Source organism: Carcharhinus amblyrhynchos, chromosome 35 (genome assembly GCF_965287045.1).
Source record: "Carcharhinus amblyrhynchos chromosome 35, sCarAmb.v2.hapA, whole genome shotgun sequence".
Classification (NCBI taxonomy): Eukaryota; Metazoa; Chordata; class Chondrichthyes; order Carcharhiniformes; family Carcharhinidae; genus Carcharhinus; species Carcharhinus amblyrhynchos.
In genome coordinates, this window is record NC_137358.1 from 11,112,823 (window position 1) to 11,134,198 (window position 21,376).

At 47.8% G+C, this 21,376-nt stretch overlaps 1 long non-coding RNA gene across 1 annotated transcript; it reads left to right on the top strand.

The window, feature by feature from the left end:
- The first annotated feature begins 2,901 nt into the window (after positions 1–2,901).
- On the top strand, positions 2,902–19,552 carry LOC145361749 (uncharacterized). The gene is made up of 3 exons (XR_013889861.1): positions 2,902–3,033; positions 12,022–12,210; positions 19,344–19,552. It is a non-coding gene; the product is annotated as an uncharacterized LOC145361749 (long non-coding RNA).
- Positions 19,553–21,376: the final 1,824 nt, after the last annotated feature.

Below are 21,376 nucleotides of genomic sequence, written 5' to 3' on the forward strand. Positions count from 1 at the left end.
TGAAAACAGCATTGGAATGGGCATTGTAGTGAACAGTACTCATTCACAGCACTCCACCAGAAACATTAGTGTAAACGCAGTGCTGCCCGAGAGGGTTAGACAGTCACCAGGCACAGCACGGTCCAAACAGGCCCTGACATTCTCACAAGATGATCAGATCATATCGGTGTTTACACCACTGAATATTTCTCTGATCAGCTTCGAGATTGTTTTATCGAAAGCTCTGTCGGATTTCCACATCACAGAATCATGGAATTCTCTCTGTCCTTGGAGGCAAAGGACTCGGTTGCCCCAAGTTACCCCTAAAGGGTTGACAGTCAACCACATTGCTGTGGCTCTGGAGTCACATTATTTTATTTATTTATTAGCCATTACATTAACGCTGCAATGAAGTTACTGTGAAAATCCCCTAGTTGCCACACTCTGGCACTTGTTTGGGTACAGTGAGGGAGAATTAGCACGTCCAATGCACCCTAACCAGCGCGTCTTTCAGACTGTGGGAGGAAACCGGAGCAACTGGATGAAATCCACATATGTAGGCCAGACCAGGTAAGGATGGCAGATTTCCTTCCCTAAAGGGATATTAGTGAACCAGATGGGTTTTTCTGACAAGGTCTCATGATCATCAGTAGATTCTTAATCCCAGATTTTTTTTATTGAATTTCAAATTCCACCATCTGCCGTGGTGGGATTCGAACCCAGGTCCCCAGAGCATTAGCTGAGTTTCTGGATTAATAGTCTAGCGATAACACCACTAGGCTATCACCTCTCTGTGACGACAGTAAGAAGTCTCACAACACCAGGCTAAAGTCCAACAGATTTATTTGGGAGCACTGGTTCTTCATCAAGTGAGTGGCTCACACTCAGTACTCCGGTTTCCTCCCACAGTCCAAAGATGTGTGGGTTAAAATAGAATAGAATAGGATCCCTACAGTACAGAAAGAGGCCATTCGGCCCATCGAGGCTGCACCGACCACAATCCCACCCAGGCCTCACCCAACACAGCCCTCTTTACCCACTAATCCCTCAAACCTACACATCTCAGGACACTAAGGGGCAATCTTTAGCAAGGCCAATCAACCTAACCCGCACATCTTTGGACTGTGGGAGGAAACTGGAGCACCCAGAGGAAACCCACGCAGACACGGGGAGAATGTGCAGACTCCACACAGACAGTGACCCGAGCCGGGAATCGAAGCCAGGTTGATTGGCCATGCTAAATTGACCCGAGTGTGAGCGGGGTGGGGGGGGGATTGGCAGGGTAAATGTGTGGGGTTATGGGGGTAGGGCCTGGGTGGGATTGTGGCCGGTACAGACTCGATGGGCTGAGAGGTCTCTTTCTGCACCGTAGGGATTCTCTGTGTTGAAGGCAGACAGTTCTATGAGAGTTGAAGTGTTGCCATCTCAATGGAGGAGACAGCTTCCCTTCATTTCCAATGCAGCTAATAGAAAGCTTTCCAATCAGGAAAGATACCAGCTAAAGCTGACAGTTCAGTCCACACCGCCTGCTGTGTTCAGCTTTATGTGCATCCTCGCTGTATTTCTTAAGCATATGCCTCAGTGCACAGCTGCAAACTCACTCCCATATGGCACTCCATGACTCATGAATATCTTTCCTCGCCTCCTTAGCGCTTCTGATACAGAAACAGTGGATCAAATTCATTGCTTTCGGAGAAGTCAAACTATATTTCCTGAGATGTTGTGGGCAGTTGTGGGCGGCGCGGCTGGCACAGTGGTTAGCACCTGCTGCCTCACAGCGCCAGGGACCCGAGTTCGATTCCCGGCTTGGGTCACTGTCTGTGCAGAGTCTGCACATTCTCCCCGTGTCTGCGTGGGTTTCCTCCGGGTGCTCCGGTTTCCTCCCACTGGTTAGGGTGCACTGGCCGTGCTAAATTCTCCCTCAGTGTACTCGAACAAGTGCCAGAGTGTAGCGACTGGGGGATTTTCACTGTAACTTCATTGCAGTGTTAATGTAAGCCTACTTGTGACACTAATGAATAAACTTTGAAATAAACTTCAGGTGGATTGGCCATGCTGAATTGCCCCTTAGTGTCCAAAGATGTGTAGGTTAGATGGATTGGTCATGCTAAATTGTCCCTTAGTATCTAAAGATGTGCAGGTTGGATGGATTGGCCATGCTAAATTGCTCCTTAGTGTCCAAAGATGTGTAGGTTAGGTGGATTGGCCATGCTAAATTGCCCCTTAGTGTCCAAAGGTGTGTAGGTTAGCTTGATAGGCCTTGCTAAATTGTCCCTTAGTATCTAAAGATGAGCAGGTTAGATGGATTGGCCATGGTAAATTGTCCCTTAGTATCCAAAGATGTGCAGGTTAGGTGGATTGGCCATGCTAAATTGCCCCTTAGTATCTAAAGATGTGCAGGTTGGGTGGATTGGCCATGCTAAATTGCCCCTTAGTGTCGGCAGATTAGCTTAGGGCTAATGCATGGGATTATGAAGATAGGGCTTGGGTGAGGTTGTGATTGGTGCAGACTCGATGGGCCTAATGGCCCTCCTTCTGCACTGTAGGATTCTATGATCTAGGAGCAGGCCATTCGGCCCCTCAAGCCTGCTCTCCCATTCAATGGGATTGCGGCTGATTTGTTTGGGTTGAGTTTCACATTTCCCATCGACCCCCCTCGATGACTTTTGACTCCATTTCTGAACAAGAATCTATCAACCTCTGCCTGAAAAATATTCTGGGAACTTGCTTCCTTTGAGGTAAAGAATGAGAAAGTTCAAGAAAGATCAACTAGGCCTCTGCAATAAATATTGGCCTTTCCAACAATGCCCACACCCTGAGGAACAATGCAGCGAAGCAATGTTCTTGCTGCCTTGACACTGGTATTTCATACTAGCGATCTCACAATGTAGGGCCCAATTATCCCATCACGATCCACAGCTTTTCTCGTGTGTCCGGTTGGGAGAATCGCATCCGCCTTTTTCCAGGATTTGTGCATACACCAGGAATGCATCTCCCGGAGCCGGAGAACAGTCAGAGTCCAGACCACGCTGGAAACCAGGGTAGGGAGGACAGGTAAGTAATTAGAATCTTTTTTTTCAATATGTTTTGCATGTGATTGCCGGGTCTGATTCAGTCTCCCACCCTGCTCGGAGTATATAACTCCAGCGGGGTTCCGACTAGCTCCCCATGTTCGGGGATCTTGTGGGAGACCCTGCCGGAATGAAGGGACGGGCTATCGGGGCCTCCCAGGAGGCGAGCGGGCTGTGTAGGAGGAGAGGGGGGAGGGAGTTCTGCCAAGAGTGGGGCCTGCCTCACGGGTCTGACCCCAGGGTAGGGTCAGCGGGTGTGGGGGGGGGGGGATGTCTGCCCGGGTGAGTGGGGGATCTCCACTGCTGGGGAGGGGGTGGGCTGGACATTGGGACGCTGCAGGGCGGAGGGGTCAGGGCTGGTCCAGGGGTTGCTGTGGGGGCCACGATTGGGCACTGGGGGAGGGTGTTGGAGGGGCAGCACTGCGGGGGGTCCCAGGCTGCCGCGAATAGGCCCCGACCCCTGGGCTTTTAATGAGATTCAGGATTGTGATCTCTGCAAGTGCACAGAGTGCGGAGATCCAAGTCTGAAGCTTCACTGAAATAGATCGAGAACAGTTTTCCCTTAGCACTTTTGGAAGAATTACTCCCGTTATTTCCTGTCACATGACTGGTAGATTTGACTCCTTCTTGGGACATCTCTTGCTCTGTTGTATCCAGAAACACAAATCTGTTGAACTGCGGGTTAGACATAGCTCTCATTACTCTCAGTTAATGGTCATTCTCTTTGAATAAAGTCCATTTATTTGGTTGATTAAGACATCAATAGCTCAGATTCTGCTCGAGCAAATGGCACCAGTGTTTAGTTAACACTTGCGCACGTAACGTGGGTTCCCAAGATTTGGCCAGTTGTTGAAAGTGCACACCTCTACTTTCTCCCCGAGGGAAACCGGGAAGTAGAGACCAGAGGGACCAGGTCGAGAGCCAGCTTTCCAATTCAGCCAATCTGTTTGCGTAACTGAGAATTAACCACGCAAATTCAAGAGAGGGGCAAGTGTAAGGTCACAGCAGGTAGAGAAAGAGAACTAAAAGGAGGGAAAGAAAGAGAGTCGTTGGTGATTAAAGAGATGGCATGAGGAAGGAAAAGTGATCGCTCGACTGAGGATAGAATGGTGCACTTTATGCCCTTTACGCCTGCCATCGGTTTAGCTCAGTTGGCTGGACAGCTGGTTCATGATGCAGAGTGACACCAACATAAAATCAGAGAATCCCTACAGTGCAGAAAGAAGCTACTCAGTCCTTCGAGAATGCACTGACCACAATCCCACCCTATTCCTGTTACCCCATGTATTTACCCTGCTAAACTCCCTGACATTGAGAGACAATTTAGCACAGCCAATCCACCCAACCTGCATATCTTTGGACACTAAGGGGCAATTTAGCATGGCCAATCCACCTAACCTGCACATCTTTGGACACTAAGGGACAATTTAGCACGGCCAATCCACCTAACCTACACATCTTTGGACACTAAGGGACAATTTAGCATGGCCAATCCACCTAACCTACACATCTTTGGACACTAAGGGACAAGTTAGCACGGCCAATCCACTCAACCTGCACATCTTTGGACATTAAAGAGCAATTTAGCATGGCCAATCCACCCAATCTGCACATCTTTGGACGCTTAATTATGCTGTCTGCTCAGCCGAGGCAGTGGGAAGTGTAGACCAAGTCAATGAATGGGAGACTGGTTTGCGTGATGGATTGGGCTACATTCACGATCTTCTGTAGTTCCTTGAGGCCTTGGGCAGAGCAGGAGCCCATACCACATTGACAATATTTAAAAGGCATTTGGACAGGTACTTGGATAGGAAAGGTTTAGAGGGATATGGGCCAAATGCAGGCAAATGGGGTTAGCTTAGATGGGATTTTTGGGTGGCACGGACAGTTTGTGCCGAAGGGTCTGTCTCTGTACTGTAGATTCTATGAACAACAAGAATCAATGTGCTCTAAAACTCCAGTGGAACTTCAACACATATCAATGTTCCTGTGTTATAATTATTATTGTTAGATACATCACTGCTTTCACCTAAATCGCCTCAGATTCTGCACTTTTTTTGTTTGCGTGACAATTGTTAGGTTTGTATCTCAAGTTTGTGCTTTGCAAAGGAATTGTCCTGAGGTCCATGTCTGAATCAATTCGGTTTGCAAATTGCAATGCCTGGGACACAAGTCATGTCAAACACGGAGGCCGTTGCCATGGTGACACTTCAGTGCTCCCTGAGGTGCGTAAGACCCCCAAGAGCCAAGAGGCCACCTTGTAGCTGGAGGAGGTCTTAGTCATAGAGATATGCAGCACTGAAACAGGCCCTTCGGCCCAACTCATCCATGCTGACCAGATTTCCTAAACTGAATTAGTCCCATTTGCCTGCGTTTGGCCCATATCCCTCTAAATCTTTCCATGTACCTGTCCAAATGTCTTTTAAATGTGGCAATTGTACCCGCCTCTACCACCTTCTAAGTATCATAGAAAGTATCATAGTACAGAAAGAGGCCATTTGGCCCATTGAGTCTGCACCAGCCACAATCCCACCCTGGCCCTACCCCCATATCCCTACACATTTACTCACTAATTCCTCTAACCTACACACTAAGGGCAATTTTTTTTAGCAAGGTCAATCAACCTAACCCCCACATCTTCGGACTGGGAGGAAACCGGAGCACCTGGAGGAAACCCATGCAGACACGGGGAGAATGTGCAGACTCTGCACAGACAGTGACCCGAGCCTGGAATCAAACCCAGATTGGGTCGCTGCCTGTGTGAAGTCTGCATGTTCTCCCCGTATCTGCATGGGTTTCCTCTGGTTTCCCCCCACAGTCTGAAAGACGTGCTGGTTAGGGTGCATAGGCCGTGCTAAAATTCTCCCTCAGTGTACCCGAACAGGCGCCAGAGTGTGGCAACTAGGGGATTTTCACTGTAACATCTGAGTTTTTTTTAGTGTCACAAGCCGGCTTACATTAACACTGCAATGAAGTTACTGTGAAAATCCCGTAGCCACCACACTCCGGAGCCTGTTCGGGTACACTGAGGGAGAATTTAGCACGGCCAATGCACCTAACCACGTCTTTTGGAGTGTGGGAGGAAACCCACGCAGAGACGGGGAGAATGTGCAAACTCCACACAGACCATGACCCAAGCCGGGAATCGAACCCGGGATCCCCGGCGCTGTGAGGCAGCAGTGCTAACCACTGTGCCACCCGTGCCATCTCAGTGGGACGGTTCCAAATGGCCCATTAGATAAGACAGCCACCTCCATTCCCTGCTGTGAACTATTCAAGGGAGAAAACACAAGATAAACTTGTAACTTTGAAAATGCATATCAGCTTAAGCTGAACAAAATGCCAGAAGTCTAAACATCACTGCATTAATATTAAATATGAAAAAGGGCCCTCAGGTCATGAAGAACAAACTCTGGCAACAAATGCTTCTCCAACGCTGCATCTTCACCATCTCCATACCATGAATCTTTCAAACATTCCCCCCCCGTGCTGTGTTTCCAAGCCCATCATTAATTGACATCCTTGTTCTATAAACACGGAGGATGTCTCTTCCATGAAGTGTGTGCAGTCAAATAATGTCAGCCCAGAACCTCCCTGAAGAGAAAGCAGCGTTCTTCAGAGGTCAGGCTTGAGTTCAGACAATTCGAGAGCAAAATAGATCGCTTCCAGTTTAGAAGTGGGTCACATACGTTGGAATCATTGGGTGTCCTCGAGCCGAAGAGTGAGAGGAAGATATTAGAGGTAGAGGTTTGGGGAGAGAACTGAATTGAGGGGGGGGAGGGCGCTCGGTGGCACTGCTGCTTCACAGCGCCAGGGACCCAGGCTCGAATCCAGAAACCTTAGGCACACTTTGACCGTCCTGCCCACCATGGGGATTGTAGCGGGTGTTTCACAGACACGCAAAGGTCCATTGACTTCAGATAGGATGTTCTGGCCTCGGGGTGGGGATATCCTGCCCCTTCTCTGTTTGGAGTTTGCATGTTCTCCCTGTGGGTTCCCTCTGGTGTTCCGGTTTCCTCCCACAGTCCAAAGATGTGCAGGTCAGGTGGATTGGCCATGCTAAATTGCCCCTTAGTGTCCAAAGATGTGGAGATTAGGTGGATTGGCCATGCTTAATTGCCCCTTAGTGTCCAAAGATGTGGAGATTAGGTGGATTGGCCATGCTTAATTGCCTCTTAGTGTCTAAAGATGTGTAGGTTAGGTGGATTGCCCATGCTAGATTGCCCCTTAGTGTCCAAAGATGGCTGGTTAGGTGGATTGCCCATGCTAAATTGCCCCTTAGTGTCCAAAAATGCTCAAGTTAGGTGGATTGGCCATGCTAAATTACCCCTTAGTGTCCAAAGATGCTCAGGTTAGGTGGATTGGCCATGCTAAATTGCCCCTTAGTATCCAAAGATGTGCAGGTTAGGTGGATTGGCCATGCTAAATTGCTCCTTAGTATCCAAAGATGTGCAGGTTAGGTAGATTGGCCATGCTAAATTGCCCCTGCACGGTATTAAGAACATAAGAACATAAGAAATAGGAGCAGGAGTAGGCCATCTAGCCCTTCGAGCCTGCCCCGCCATTCAATAAGATCATGGCTGATCTGTCGTGGCTCAGTTCCACTTTCCCGCCCTCTCCCCATAACCCTTAATCCCCTCTCTTATCAAGAACCCATCAACCCACTTCTTAAAAATATTTAGCGAGGCAGCCTCCACCACTTCAACGGGCAGAGAATTCCAGAGATTCACCACCCTTTGAGTGAAGAAGTTCCTCCTCAACTCCGTTCTAAACCGCCTCCCCTTTATCTTGAGGCTGTGCCCCCTAGTCCTACTGTCTTTTTTGAGCGGGAAGAGTCTCTCCACCTCTATCCTATCCATCCCATTCATCATCTTATACGTCTCAATGAAATCTCCCCTCATTCTTCTAAACTCCAACGAGTACAAGCCTAGTTTATTCAGCCTCTCCTCATAGCTCAATCCCCTCAACTCCGGTATCAGCCTAGTAAACCTCCTCTGCACTCCCTCCAGGGCCAAAATATCCTTGCGCAGGTGCGGCGCCCAAAACTGCACACAGTACTCCAGCTGCGGCCTCACCAATGCCCTATACAGCTGCAGCAAGACCTCCCTACTTTTATATTCAATCCCCCTCGCTATGAAGGCCAGCATCCCATTTGCCTTCCTGACCACCTGCTGCACCTGCAAGCTGGGTTTTTGCGACTCATGCACAAGGACCCCGAGGTCCCTCTGCACCGTCGCCTGCTGCAGTTTTTCGCCTCGTAAGTAATAGTCCTTCCTACCATTTTTCCTACCAAAGTGGACCACCTCACACTTGCCAACATTAAATTCCATTTGCCATTTCCTGGCCCATTCGCCCAGCCTATCTAGATCCTTCTGCAGACTCTCCACACCCTCCGCACAATTTGCCGTTCCCCCAATCTTGGTGTCATCAGCAAATTTCGACACCCTGCACTCGGTTCCCTCCTCCAGATCATCTATATAAATGGTAAAAAGCTGAGGCCCCAGCACCGACCCCTGGGGCACCCCACTAGTCACCAACCGCCAATCCGAATAGCACCCATTGACCCCCACTCTCTGCCTCCTATTTGACAACCAATCCTCTATCCACGCTAACACCCTACCCCCAACTCCATGTCCCCTGACCTTCTGCAATAACCTCTTGTGAGGTACCTTGTCAAACGCCTTCTGAAAATCCAGAAAGACCACATCCACCGGCTCTCCTCTATCCACTGCCCTAGACACATCCTCATAGAACTCCAGTAAATTTGTCAGACACGACTTCCCTTTAATGAAACCGTGTTGCGTCTGCCCTATCAAGCAATTCCCTTCAAGATGCCTCGCAATTTCCTCCTTAATGATGGATTCTAACATTTTACCTACCACAGACGTTAAACTAACCGGCCTATAATTCCCCGCCTTTTGCCTGGCACCCTTCTTAAACAACGGCGTAACATTAGCCATTTTCCAATCTTCCGGCACTTCCCCGGAATCCAGCGACGTCTGGAAAATAACCACCAAGGCATCCACTATAACCTCCGCCATTTCTTTCAGAACCCTCGGATGCATTCCATCCGGTCCTGGCGACTTGTCCACAATCAGCCCCTCCAGTCTGTCGAGCACCACCTCTCTAGTAACAGTAATGTCATTAAGACCCTCCAGTCCTACCACCTTTCCATCGCTAACACCCGGCAAATTATTCACGTCCTCCTCCGTGAAGACAGAAACAAAAAAGTTATTCAAGACCTGAGCCATATCCCCATCCCCTACCACTAGCTCCCCTTTCTCATCCTCTAAAGGACCAATGTTCACCCTAGCCAGCCTCTTCCTTTTTATATATTTATAAAAACTCTTGCTATCCTTTTTTATATTAAGTGCTAGCCCAGCCTCATAGCTTCTCCTACCCTCCTTTATCAACTTCTTTGTCAATCTTTGTTGACATTTAAACCTTTCCCAATCCTCTTCTCGCCCACTGCTCTTAGCTACTCTAAATTCCTCCGCTTTTAATTTAACACTTTCCTTCACCTCCTTCGTTATCCACGGCTTATTACCTCTCCTCCTACTGTCCTTTTTGACCATCGGAATAAATTTCCGTTGAGCACCAAGAAAGATCTCCTTAAAGATCCTCCACTGCTCCTCAGCAGACCTACCTTCCAACGCGCTCCCCCAGTCCACCTTCGCCAATTCTTCTCTCATCCTACCGTACTCCCCTCTATTCAAACAAAGGACACGTGTCCGGGAACCCACTTTCTCCTCCTCCATCTGCAACAGAAACTCCACCATGCAATGATCACTCTCTCCAAGAGGATCCTTCACCGCAAGGTCCCTAATTCTACCCGCCTCATTACATATTGTGGTTGGTGTAAACATGATGGGCCAAATGGCCTCCTTCTGCACTGTAGAGATTCTACGAACTCTCTGCTGACGCTCTTCCGATTCAGCCCTCTCCCAGTTTAAGGGGGAGGTGCTGGAGCCGGGGTATTGTCACTGGACTAGTAACCCAGAAACCCAGGGTATCGCTCTGTGGACCTAGTTTCAAATCCCACCATGGCTGATGGTGAAATTTGAATTCAATAATAACCTGGAATTCAGAATCTGCTAATGACCATGAAACTATTGCCAATTGTTGGAAAAACCCATCTGGGTCACTAATGTCCTTTAGGGAAGGAAATCTGCCGTCCTTACCCAGTCTGGCCGATATGTGACTCCAGAGCCACAGCAATGTGGTTGATGCTTAAGGTTAATTAGGGATGGACAATAACTATTTGCCCAGAGACCGATATCCCATGAAAGAAATTTTAAAAACTTCGTGGGGGTGATTCTCCCATCCCAGTGTGCTGCTTTTATAGCACAGCGAGCCAGGAGACACTAATTGAGGTCATTCCGCAAGCTCCCCTCTTGACTCAATGGCCTCCATTGGAACATCACAGTGTTAGAGACCTGGGTTCAATTCCCGGCTCAGGTCACTGTCTGCGTGGAGTTTGCACATTCTCCCCGTGTTTGCGTGGGCTTCCTCCGGGTGTTCCGGTTTCCTCTCAAAGTGTAAAGATACGCAGGTTAGGGGCATTGGCCTTGCCCCTGTGTGTCACGGGGACAAGCTAGGGTAAATGCACAGGGCCTGTGTGGGATTGTGGTTGGCGCTGACTCGACGGGCCGAGTGGCCTCGTTCCGCGCTGCGGGGGGTCCTATGAGAGGGGCAAACGAAATGGAAGTGATTTTCGAAAACAACCCTTCAAAGAAACCTCCCTGCGAGATGGAGACTGGGGTCTGTACAACAACGATAAGTTAATTGCATTCCAGTTTCCAGATGGGTGCCAAAATATACCCTCAAGGTGTCTGTTATTCGATTTGGAAAGGTACAGGATTCAGTGAAGTGAAGACAAAAGGAGAGGACGGTTTATTAGAGAAAAATGAACCATTCGCTGTTGATTCATATCAATCCCAGGCAGTGTACTGCTCTGACAGCAGAATTGGCTCGTAGGGGCTTCTGAGAGAGTGTTGCCTCGCATCCTCCTGAATGAGATGCATCATTCATTCTTTGAAGAGGGAAGCGTGCACATTAATTCTCTTTCCTCTCTGTCCTATTTAAAATGTTTATTCGGAGCCCTGCGGTGGAGTTTCCGTCGGGACTTTCGCAAGGGAGTTGAATAAGTGGGAAAGAGGGGAATAAAACGCAGTTGTAGGACTACTGGGAGAGGACCGGAGTGTGGGATTACACTTCCTACAGGGAACCAGGGCGGTTCGAGAATCCCTCCATGAGATTTTAGGGGAGGCGATGGCTTAGATTATTAATCCAGAGACTCAGCTAACGTTCTGGGGACCCGGGGTTCGAATCCCGCCACGGCATTTGGTGCATTTTGAATTCAATTTAAAAAAAAATCTGGAATTAAGAATCGTTGGTGGCACAGTGGCTCACTGCTGCTCACTCCCCTGTCTCCCCTCAGCATTCTCTGCTCTCGAGACAGCGATCCAGGTCTCTCCTTATATTTCAGATGCAATGCCCCAGGCAACAGGCGGCGCAGTGGCACACTGCTGCTTCACAGCGCCAGGGATCCGGGTTCGATTCCCGGCTCGGGACGCTGCCTGCGCGGATTCTGCGCATTCTCTCCGTGTCTGCGTGGGTTTCCTCCGGGTGCTCCAGTTTCCTCCCAGACTCCAAAGGTGTGCAGGTTAAGTGGATTGGCCATGCTAAATTGTCCCCTAGTGTCCAAAGATGTGCAGGTTAGGTGGATTGGCCATGCTAAATTGTCCCCTAGTGTCCAAAGATGTGCAGGTTAGGTGGATTGGCCATGCTAAATTGTCCCTCAGTGTCCAAAGATGTGCAGGTTGGGTGGATTGGCCATGCTAAATTGTCCCTCAGTGTACCAAGGAGTGTGGCGACTAAGGATTTTCATAGTAATGTAATTGCAGTGTTACTGTAAGTCTACTTGTGACACACATAAATAAACTTTAAACTTACATAAGTCTCTCTGCAGAAAATTCGGATGTTGCCAAATTTATGTTTCGCCACACATCTCAAGTGTCGTCCGGCATCTGCTAACAAAAGGCTGGCAAGGAGCTCCCTAAGTACTTAACTGGCATCTGCCAGTGAATAGGGACAGAAAGACGTTGCTTTGCATTTCCTGTTGCTTGTCACTGGATGAAATTAGAGAAAGGAATTTATGGTAAGGAACAGATTTTGAACAAGTGTCTGGGGAATTAGATGGAAGTTGCTTGGCACTGATGTGAAATGAGCTGGAGGCACTTTTCAAGGAGCCAGACTCCTAGCTTGTCAGGAACGGGCACTAACTTGCTCCTCAAGTTTACGGGCGATGTGATCAGCTGCTTGTGGGGATTAGAAGGGGGTCGCAGAGACAGCAGCACGAATCTGGATGTGCCTCAAAAAGGATGCGCAATAATTGGAGCTGTCAAGACGGCGAGTGCTAAACTTTAAAGGATATTGTTTATTTATTGGTGTGACAAGTAGGCTTACATTAACGCTGCAGTGCAGTTACTGTGAAAATCCTTGAGTCACCACACTCTGGCGCCTGTTTGGGTACACAGAAGGATAATTTAGCATGGCCAATGCATCTAACTAGTACATCTTTGGACACTAAGAGGCAATTTAGCATGGCCAATCCACCTAACCCACGCATCTTTGGACGCTAACGGGCAACTTAGCATGGCCAATCCACCTAACCTGCACATCTTTGGACACTAAGAGGCAATTTAACATTGCCAATCCACTTATCCTGTACATCTTCGGAAACTAACGGCTAATCTAGCAGGGCCAATCCACCTGTCCCGTATATCTTTGGACGCTAAGGGGCAATTTAGTGGAATGGTCATGATAAATTGCTGCTTAGTGTCTAAAGATGTGTAGGTTAGGTGGATTGGCCATGCTAAGTTGCCCCTTACTGTCCAAAGATGTGCAGGTTAGGTGGATTGGCCATGCTAAATTGCCCCTTACTGTCCAAAGATGTGCAGGTTAGGTGGATTGGCCATGCTAAATTGCCCCTTAGTGTCCAAAGATGTGCAGGTTAGGTGGATTGGCCATGCTAAATTGCCCCTTAGTGTCCAAAGATGTGCAGGTTCGGTGGATTGGCCATGCTAAATTGCCCCTTAGTGTCCAAAGATGTGTAGGTTAGGTGGATTGGCCATGCTAAATTGCCTCTTAGTGTCAGGGGATTAGCAGAATAAATAAGTAAGCTTACGGGGATAGGGTGGGATGTTGTCAGTGCGGAGTCAATGGGCTGAATGGCCTCCTTCTGCACTGTAGGGTTTCTATGAAACCCATAATATCTTGAGTGCATAATGTGAGATTGTGAAAACCAATCAATAATGCTTTTAATGAGAATGAGCTTGCAGAGCACCTCAGTCATGGTCTCGCCCTTGGAGAGATGGTCAGAGCAAGGGAGGGACCATGGGGAATGGGTTTATCCATACCCGACACGGCTCGGGTTGGGCGCTTTGGAGTTTTGAGTTGGATTTTTCACGAGGCGAAAATTCACTACAAACTATTGATGCCTCCAGATGTTCATACATTTTCCAAGGCCCCTCTCTGCAACCTGCACAGCTGGCAGCCAAAGTCAAGACAGCTTGTCAGAGGGAGCAAAGGGAGCAGAGCAGGCTAGTGAAATTAATTAGTGTTTGGCTTAGAAAAATCAACTCGGCTGATTTTCAACCTCTGTTCGGCTTCAGGTCAGTGAGTGCAAATCAATATGTCTGTATATGTAACTGTCTTTATGAGTGTGTATGTGTGTGTGTGTGAGAGTGTGTGTGTGTGTATGTGTGTGTGACAGTGTGTGTGTGTGACAGTGTGTGTGTGTGTGTGTGAGTGTGTGTGTGTGAGTGTGAGTGTGTGTCTGTGAGTGTGTGTGTGAGTGAGTGTGTGAGAGTGAGAGAGTTTGTGTGAGTGGGAGAGTGTGAGTGTGTGAGTATGCGTGTGTGTCTGTGTGTGTGTGTGTGAGTGAGTGTGTGAGAGTGAGAGAGTTTGTGTGAGTGTGAGAGTGTGAGTGTGTGTGAGTATGAGCGTGAGAGTGTGTGTAAGTGTGTGTGAGTGTAGGTGCGTGTGAGTGAGAGTATGTGTGTGATTGTGTGTGTGTGTGTGTGTGCGTGAGAGTGTGTGTGTGAGTGTGTATGTGTGTGTGAGAGTGTATGTGTGTGTGAGAGTGTATGTATGTGTGTGTGAGTGAGTGTGAGTGTGTGTGTGTACGAGTGTGTGTGAGTGAGTGTGTGTGTGTCTGAGTGTGTGAGTGAGTGTGAGTGTGTGTGCGTACGAGTGTGTGAGCATGAATGCGAGTGTGAGCGTGTGAGAGTATGTGTGCGGGTGTGTGTGTGTGACTGTGTGTGTGTGAGTATGAATGTGAGTGTGAGTGCGTGAGAGTATGTGTGTGTGTGTAAGTGTGTGTGCGTGTGTATATGTGTCCATGGTGCTGGGGTCAAGAGATGATGAGCAGGGCTTACAAAAACTGGTGTTTGGAATGGGTGTGGGCTGGGGGAGGAGGGGGGGTTCCTGTGACTCCCAGCTATCCAACATTCTTCCCACCAAGAGACCAGTTACTGGCAGCCACTAACCTTTAATTATTAGTATTTATTTATTAATAACAAATAACAGTACAGCACAGGAACAGGCCCTTCGGCCCTCCAAGCCTGCGCTGATCATGATGCCCTGACTAAACTGAAAAAAACCTTCTGCCCTTACTCAGTCTGTGTCCCTCTATTCCCTCCCTATGAATGGACCCATTCAGATGCCTCTTAAATGTTACTAATGTGTCTACCTCCTCAGGCAGCACGTTCCAGGCACCCACCACTCTCTGTGTGACAAACTTCCCCTACACATCCCCCTTAAACTTTCCCCCTCTCACCTTGAACCTGGGCCCCCTTGTAACTGACACTTCCACTCTGGGGAAAAGCCTCTGACTGTCCGCCCTCTCCATGCATCTCATAACTTTATAGACCTCTATCGGGTCTCCCCTCAACCTCCATCTTTCCAGTGACAACAACCCTAGTTTATTCAACCTCTCCTCACAGCCGACACCCTCGGGGCCAGGCAACATCCTGGTCAACCTTCTTTGCACTCTCTACACAAGAGAGAGACTGTGTCACAAGGAGGCTTACATTAACAGTGCAATGAAGTTATGATGTGGAGATGCCGACATTGGACTGGGGTGGGCACAGTAAGAAGTCTCACAACACCAGATTAAAGTCCGACAGGTTTATATAGAAACTACAGCACAACACAGGCCCTTCGGCCCACAAAGTTGTGCCAGACATGTCCCTACCTACTAGGCTTACCTATAATCCTCTATCTTATTAACTTCCTTGTACTTATCTAAAAGTCTCTTAAAAGACCCTATTGAAATCTTGGAATTTTTATTTGGAATTATTGGAATCACGAGCTTTAGGAGTGCTGCTCCTTCATCCGGTGAGTGGAGAAGTAGGTTTCACAAATCTTTGTTGCAATGAAGTTACTGTGAAAATCCCCTAGTTGCCACACTCTGGTGCCTGTTCGGGTACACGGAGGGAGAATTTAGCACAGCCAATGCGCCCTAACCAGCAAGTCTTTCCAACTGTGGGAGGGAAACGGAGCACCCAGAGGGAACCCACTGTGGTGACTTCAGCCAGGCTAATGAGGTTGGCTTGCTAGAGTGTGAACTACCTGATGAATCCTAAATGATGGTTAAATCAGGGAGCCTCATGCTCCCTGTTTAAAGCAGGTGTGTCAGACTCCAAGCCTGCAGGGGGCAGCTGGAGAGCTGACAGATGTATGGTGTAAATAAAGTAACTTGGTGACGGGACTTTCACCTCTGTGGAGTTATTACACCCACGTGGACACGGGGAGAATGCGCAGACTGCACAGACAGTGACCCAAGCCGGGAATGGAACCCGGGTCCCTGGCGCTGTGAGGTACAGGTCTAACCACTGTGCCACCGCGCCACCCTAAACATGTTGGACGGGGAGACAGAAGGGGAGCACCTCAGAGAGAGGCGCAATTGATTGATGCCAGTGTGAAGTAAATGAGGTTATTTTTCAAACTGGATCACTTTACATTTATAGAATCATAGAATCGTAGAATCCTACAGCGCAGAAAGAGGCCCCATGGCCATCGAGTCTACAGCGAACACAATCCCACCCAGGACCTATCCCCATATCCTTACATATTAAACCCACTAATCCCTCTAACCTACGCATCCCTAGACACTAAGGGGCAATTTCTTAGCATGGCCAATCAACTTAACCCGCACATCTTTGGACTGTGGGAGGAAACTGGAGTACCCAGAGGAAACCCACGCAGACATGAGGAGAATGTGCAAACTCCACACAGACAGTGACCCGAGCCGGGAATCGAACCCAGGACCCTGGAGCTGTGAAGCAGCAGTGCTAACCACTGTGCTACCATGCCGCCCAACTCAGATAGTTACACGGGTACGATGGGTATAGACGGATATGGGCCAAATGTGGGCAATTGGGATTAGATTAGGGGTTTTAAAAGGGCAGCATGGACAAGTTGGGCCAGAGGGCCCGTTTCCATGCTGTAAACCTCTATGACTCTAACTTGTGCAATCAAGATGCCTAAATGATGCATTCGGGGCGAACAAGATCTTTCGAAATTCTCTTAAGGAACCCTTCTAAGTGGTCACAGAAATGTTGTGATTGAACAGTCATTCAAAAACTACTTCAGTGCTCATAAAAGTGTCAAAATAAACAAAATCTTAGTTCCCACTTGAACTGACTCCATTAGTGGGGGTGCAGCCCAATCCAACATGTATGATGAGATTTTATTGAATAACTGTATCAACAACCCCTGCTGAGCTGACTCCATTGTGTTGTTTGAAACTTGCATTCATAATGGGATTTTGTTATGCCCCATATAATCAGAATCTTCAGAGTTGAACAAATCAAAACTTTTGAAGTAATTGAAGAAACTCTGCAATCTGTTCAAGTTAATCAACAGCTGAATGGATAGTGGAACCATTGTCTGATTATAAGATTAAATCACAGCGGGCAATTGATACAGTCTAATCTGAATGTCATTGTTGTTCATGAGAAAAGAGCACTTTATCCACTGGATAAGGTACTCCAATGCATCAAGACAATTTTAAACGCTAGTCAATTTAATCATCACTTACCTTTTAAGAACAAAGACTTTTCATCAAACACTATATTAAAATCACAATTAACTCATTACACAGCAGTGGTATTGTGACATGTGAAGTGTTCAATACCTTTAGAAATTAACTGTCAGAATTAAAATTAAATGTTAATTCAAATTAAAAATCAAATTAACCAGCCTGGGCTTCCCCCATTGTTTTGTGACACCTCTTTGCTGCAATGAACCATGCCCCCTTCAGAACGTGGCTCAACTCCATCAAAGCTGTAGTGGGAGCACGTATAAAGTGTCTTGTCCCACAATGGAGCCAGCAAGGTTGAGATGGTTGGGTACAGGCTCATGACTTACCCCATTTCAAGATTAAACCACAGAGAGCAATTGATCAAGTCTAATGTCATTGTTGCCCAATAGAAAAGAGTACTTTATCCAATGGATAATGTACCCCAATGCATCAGAATAATTTTAAACCCTGAAAATTGTTAGAAATGGGATGGAGTCAAGACTTGTACATGACAGGACTGCCTGCCTCTTTTCCAATCTGTTTGAGACTGGTTTGCCCTGAAATGCACGGGGCAAAGAAAGGCCTCACAACAGACTAATTCTGCCCTTACTCAACACCATGCTGACTATCGGATGCCCATTGAAGCTAAACAAAGGAAGGAAATTGGAACACTAGGCCAGTGATTAACACTGCTGCCTCACAGCGCCAGGGAGCTGGGTTCAATCCTGACTTTGGTTGACTGTCTGTGTGGAGTTTGCACGTTCTCCCAGTGTCTGTATAGGTTTCCTCCGGCTATTTCAGTTTTCTCCCACACTCCAAATATCTATGGATTAGGTGGATTGGCCATGCTAAATTGTCCCTTAGTGTCAAAAGATGTTCAGGTTAGATGGATTGGCCATGCCAAATTGTCCCTTAGTATCAAAAGATGTTCAGGTTAGGTGGATTGGCCATGCTAAAATGTCCCTTAGTGTCCAAAGATGCGCCGGTTAGGTGGATTGGCCATGCTAAATTGCCATTAAATGGATTAGCCATGATAAATGTGTAGGGTTATGAGGATAGAGCCTGGGTAAGATACTCTGTCAGAGAATCATTGCAGACTTCATGGGCTGAATGGCTTCTTTTGCACTGTAGGGATTCTATGAAATAAAAAAAAATAGAATTCCCAAACATAAGAACATAAGAAATAGGAGCAGGAGTAGGCCATCTAGCCCCTCGAGCCTGCCCCACCATTCAATAAGATCATGGCTGATCTGAAGTGGCTCAGTTCCACTTTCCCGCTTTCTCCCCACAACCCTTAATCCCCTTGTCTATCAGAAACAGAATCAGAATCAGAATCAGATTGATCAAACAGTTAATTACACAGTGAAATATTTTACTCTGAATCCAGGCAATCCCAAGTAACAATTTTATTTATTCTTTGACCTGGTTACATCTGAATGATGTATTCTTTGACACCCTTCAGCTGAAGGACGTAAGATCCATAACACCATTAGATACAGGAGCAAAATTAGGCCATTCAGCCCATCAAGTCTGCTCTGCCAATCAATCATGGCTGATAAGTTTCTCAATCCCATTCTGCCACATTTTCCCCATAACCTTTGACCTCCTTACCAATCAAGAGCCTCTCTATCCCTGTCTTAAATACACTCAGTGACCCGACCTCCTCTGTGGCAATGAATTCCACAGATTCACCACCCTCTGGCTAAAGAAATTCCTCCTCATTTTTGTTCTAAAAGGTTGTCCCTTTACTCTGTGCCCTCGGTCTCTCCCTCTAACTTCCCCACGTCCACTCTATCCAGACCTTTCATAGACAGGTTGATTCTTCCTGCCATCGAATCCTTACAGTACAGAAGGAGGCCATTTGGCCCATTGCCTCTGCGCCGGCCACAATCCTACCCACCCTAATCCTCATTTACCCTGCTAACCCTGCTGACTTTAGGGGCAATTCAGCAATGGCCAATCCACCCATCTTTGGAGCGTGGGAGGAAACCAGAGCACCCGAAGGAGGGGAGAAAGTGCAGACTCTACACAGATAGTCACACGAGACGGGAACTGAACCCGGGACCCTGATGCTGTGAGACAGCACTGCTAACCATTGTGCTACCCAAAGCATATGCCTTCCGGGCACCCGACAGTAACGAACTGTTTGCAGAAGATAAAATATGAAATCCTTGAGTCTTAACAAACTTCTCTCATCCATCAAGGGGGATTTGGAGCAACCCACAATTTGACAGCACCTTTTATGATCCCAGGACTTCCTGACACACTTTACAACCAATGAAAGACATTTGACGCGGAGTCAGTGTTGTAATGCAGCAAGCATTTTCATGTTTATGAGAATATTTATTGGCGAGATGCCTGAGAGGTACTTGAGTAATCAAAGCTTCTTTGTCATGAAGATAATGATTGCTCTGATAGCGTGTTTTACACTGAAATTACAATCTGTGAACGGCTTTTTTTTTTGCTAATTTGTGTTTTTGTTCCACAGATCCCTTGCTACCAGCTTTCTGTACACCCCACTGCTGCTTGCTCCAAGTGGCCATTCAGCCTCCCTTGATCCGCACTGGATCTCTGAATGAGTAATGTACTTAGATTAAGTTCTAGGTGCCCACTGGTGAGCAACTCACCTCTTGATTCCCCAGAGCCTGTCCACCATCTACAAGGCACAAGCATGACGAAACTTGCAGCTGGAACAACACTCAAGAAGCTCGACACCATCCAGGGCAACGCAGCCCCGCTCCATTGGCACCCCATCCACAAACATCCTCTCCCTCCATCACTGACGCTCAGTAGCAGCAGTGTGTACAAGATGCACTGCAGTAAATCACCAAAGATCCTTAGACAGCACCTCCCAAACCTCGTCCTAGAAGGACAAGGAGAGTAGATACCTGGGAATACCCCCATCTGGACGTTCCCCTCCAAACCAAGCTTGCAAGTTTCGAGTTTATTTATTAGTGTCACAAGTAAGCTTACATTAACACTGCGATGAAGTTACTGTGAAAATCCTTTAGTTGCCACACTCTGGTACACTGATGGAGAATTTAGCATGGCCAGTGCACCTAACCTACACATCTTTGGAGTGTGGGAGGAAACCAGAGCCTCCGCAGGTTACCCACGCAGACACAGGAATAATGTGCAAACTCCGCACAGACAGTGACCCAAGGCCAGAATTGAACCTGGTTCCCTGGCGCTGTGAGGCAGCAGTGCTAACCACTGTGCCACTGTGAGGCCCACTGCAAGTCCCGTGATGGATGGGATAGGAAAATCTTGCCCAAGGCGTGGGGAGCAAGGCAACACTTGAAAAGTACTCTATTGGCTATCAAGCACCATGGTGGCACAGTGGTTAGCACTGTTGCCTCACAGCACCAGGGTCCTGGGTTCAATTCCCAGCTTGGGTCACTGCCTTCATACGCATTTTCCTCGTTTCTGTGTGAGTTTCCTTCCACAATCAAAGATGGGTGGATTGGCCGTGCTAAAATGCCCCTTAGTGTCAGGGGATCGGCAATGATATAATTGCTCTTTAGTGCCCAAAGATGTGTGGGTTAGGCGCATTAACCATGCTAAATAGCAATGATATAATTGCTCCTTAGTGTCCTGGGGTGTGTAGGTGAGAGGGATTAGCAGCTTAAAGAAGTGGGATTATGGGGATAGGATCTGGGTGAGATTGTGCAGACCCAATGGGCTGAATGGCCTTCTTCTGAGCTGCAGGGATTCTGTGATTCTATGAAAGGGCGCTACATAAACGCAAACCTTTCTTTCCCGCTTTGAGGCATTGATTTTGGCATTGGGAAGCGGCTGTTGATGAGAACGTTGATTGCACCCGGCAGCCTTAACACACAACATCTTTCCCACTGCTGGGCTGGCCGCGATCACATTAGTCCAATTTAATTACAAAAATAACCAAATTAATTACAAAGAGCTTCCGTGGCCAGTGTCCATTATTAACTGGGTAACTAAGCGCTGACAGTGAATTACAAGGCTTTAGTTCAATCACACTGCTCTCATCAAGTCACACTCCATAAAAATCAAGCCTTAACACTGTCAGGGCAATCTATCCTTTGAAATGAAGTCACAAGTTTAGCGCTAGGTTAGAGGTGTGACTCGTAACGGTTTTTGGCCAGGCTCTGAATTCCAAGCCCCCTCCCTCCCCTCCTCCCAATCACCCTCAGGATGTCCCGGCTACCGCTGTGTACCCAGGGCTCCCCTGGAGGGAGCTCCCGGTACCACCCTTCCATCC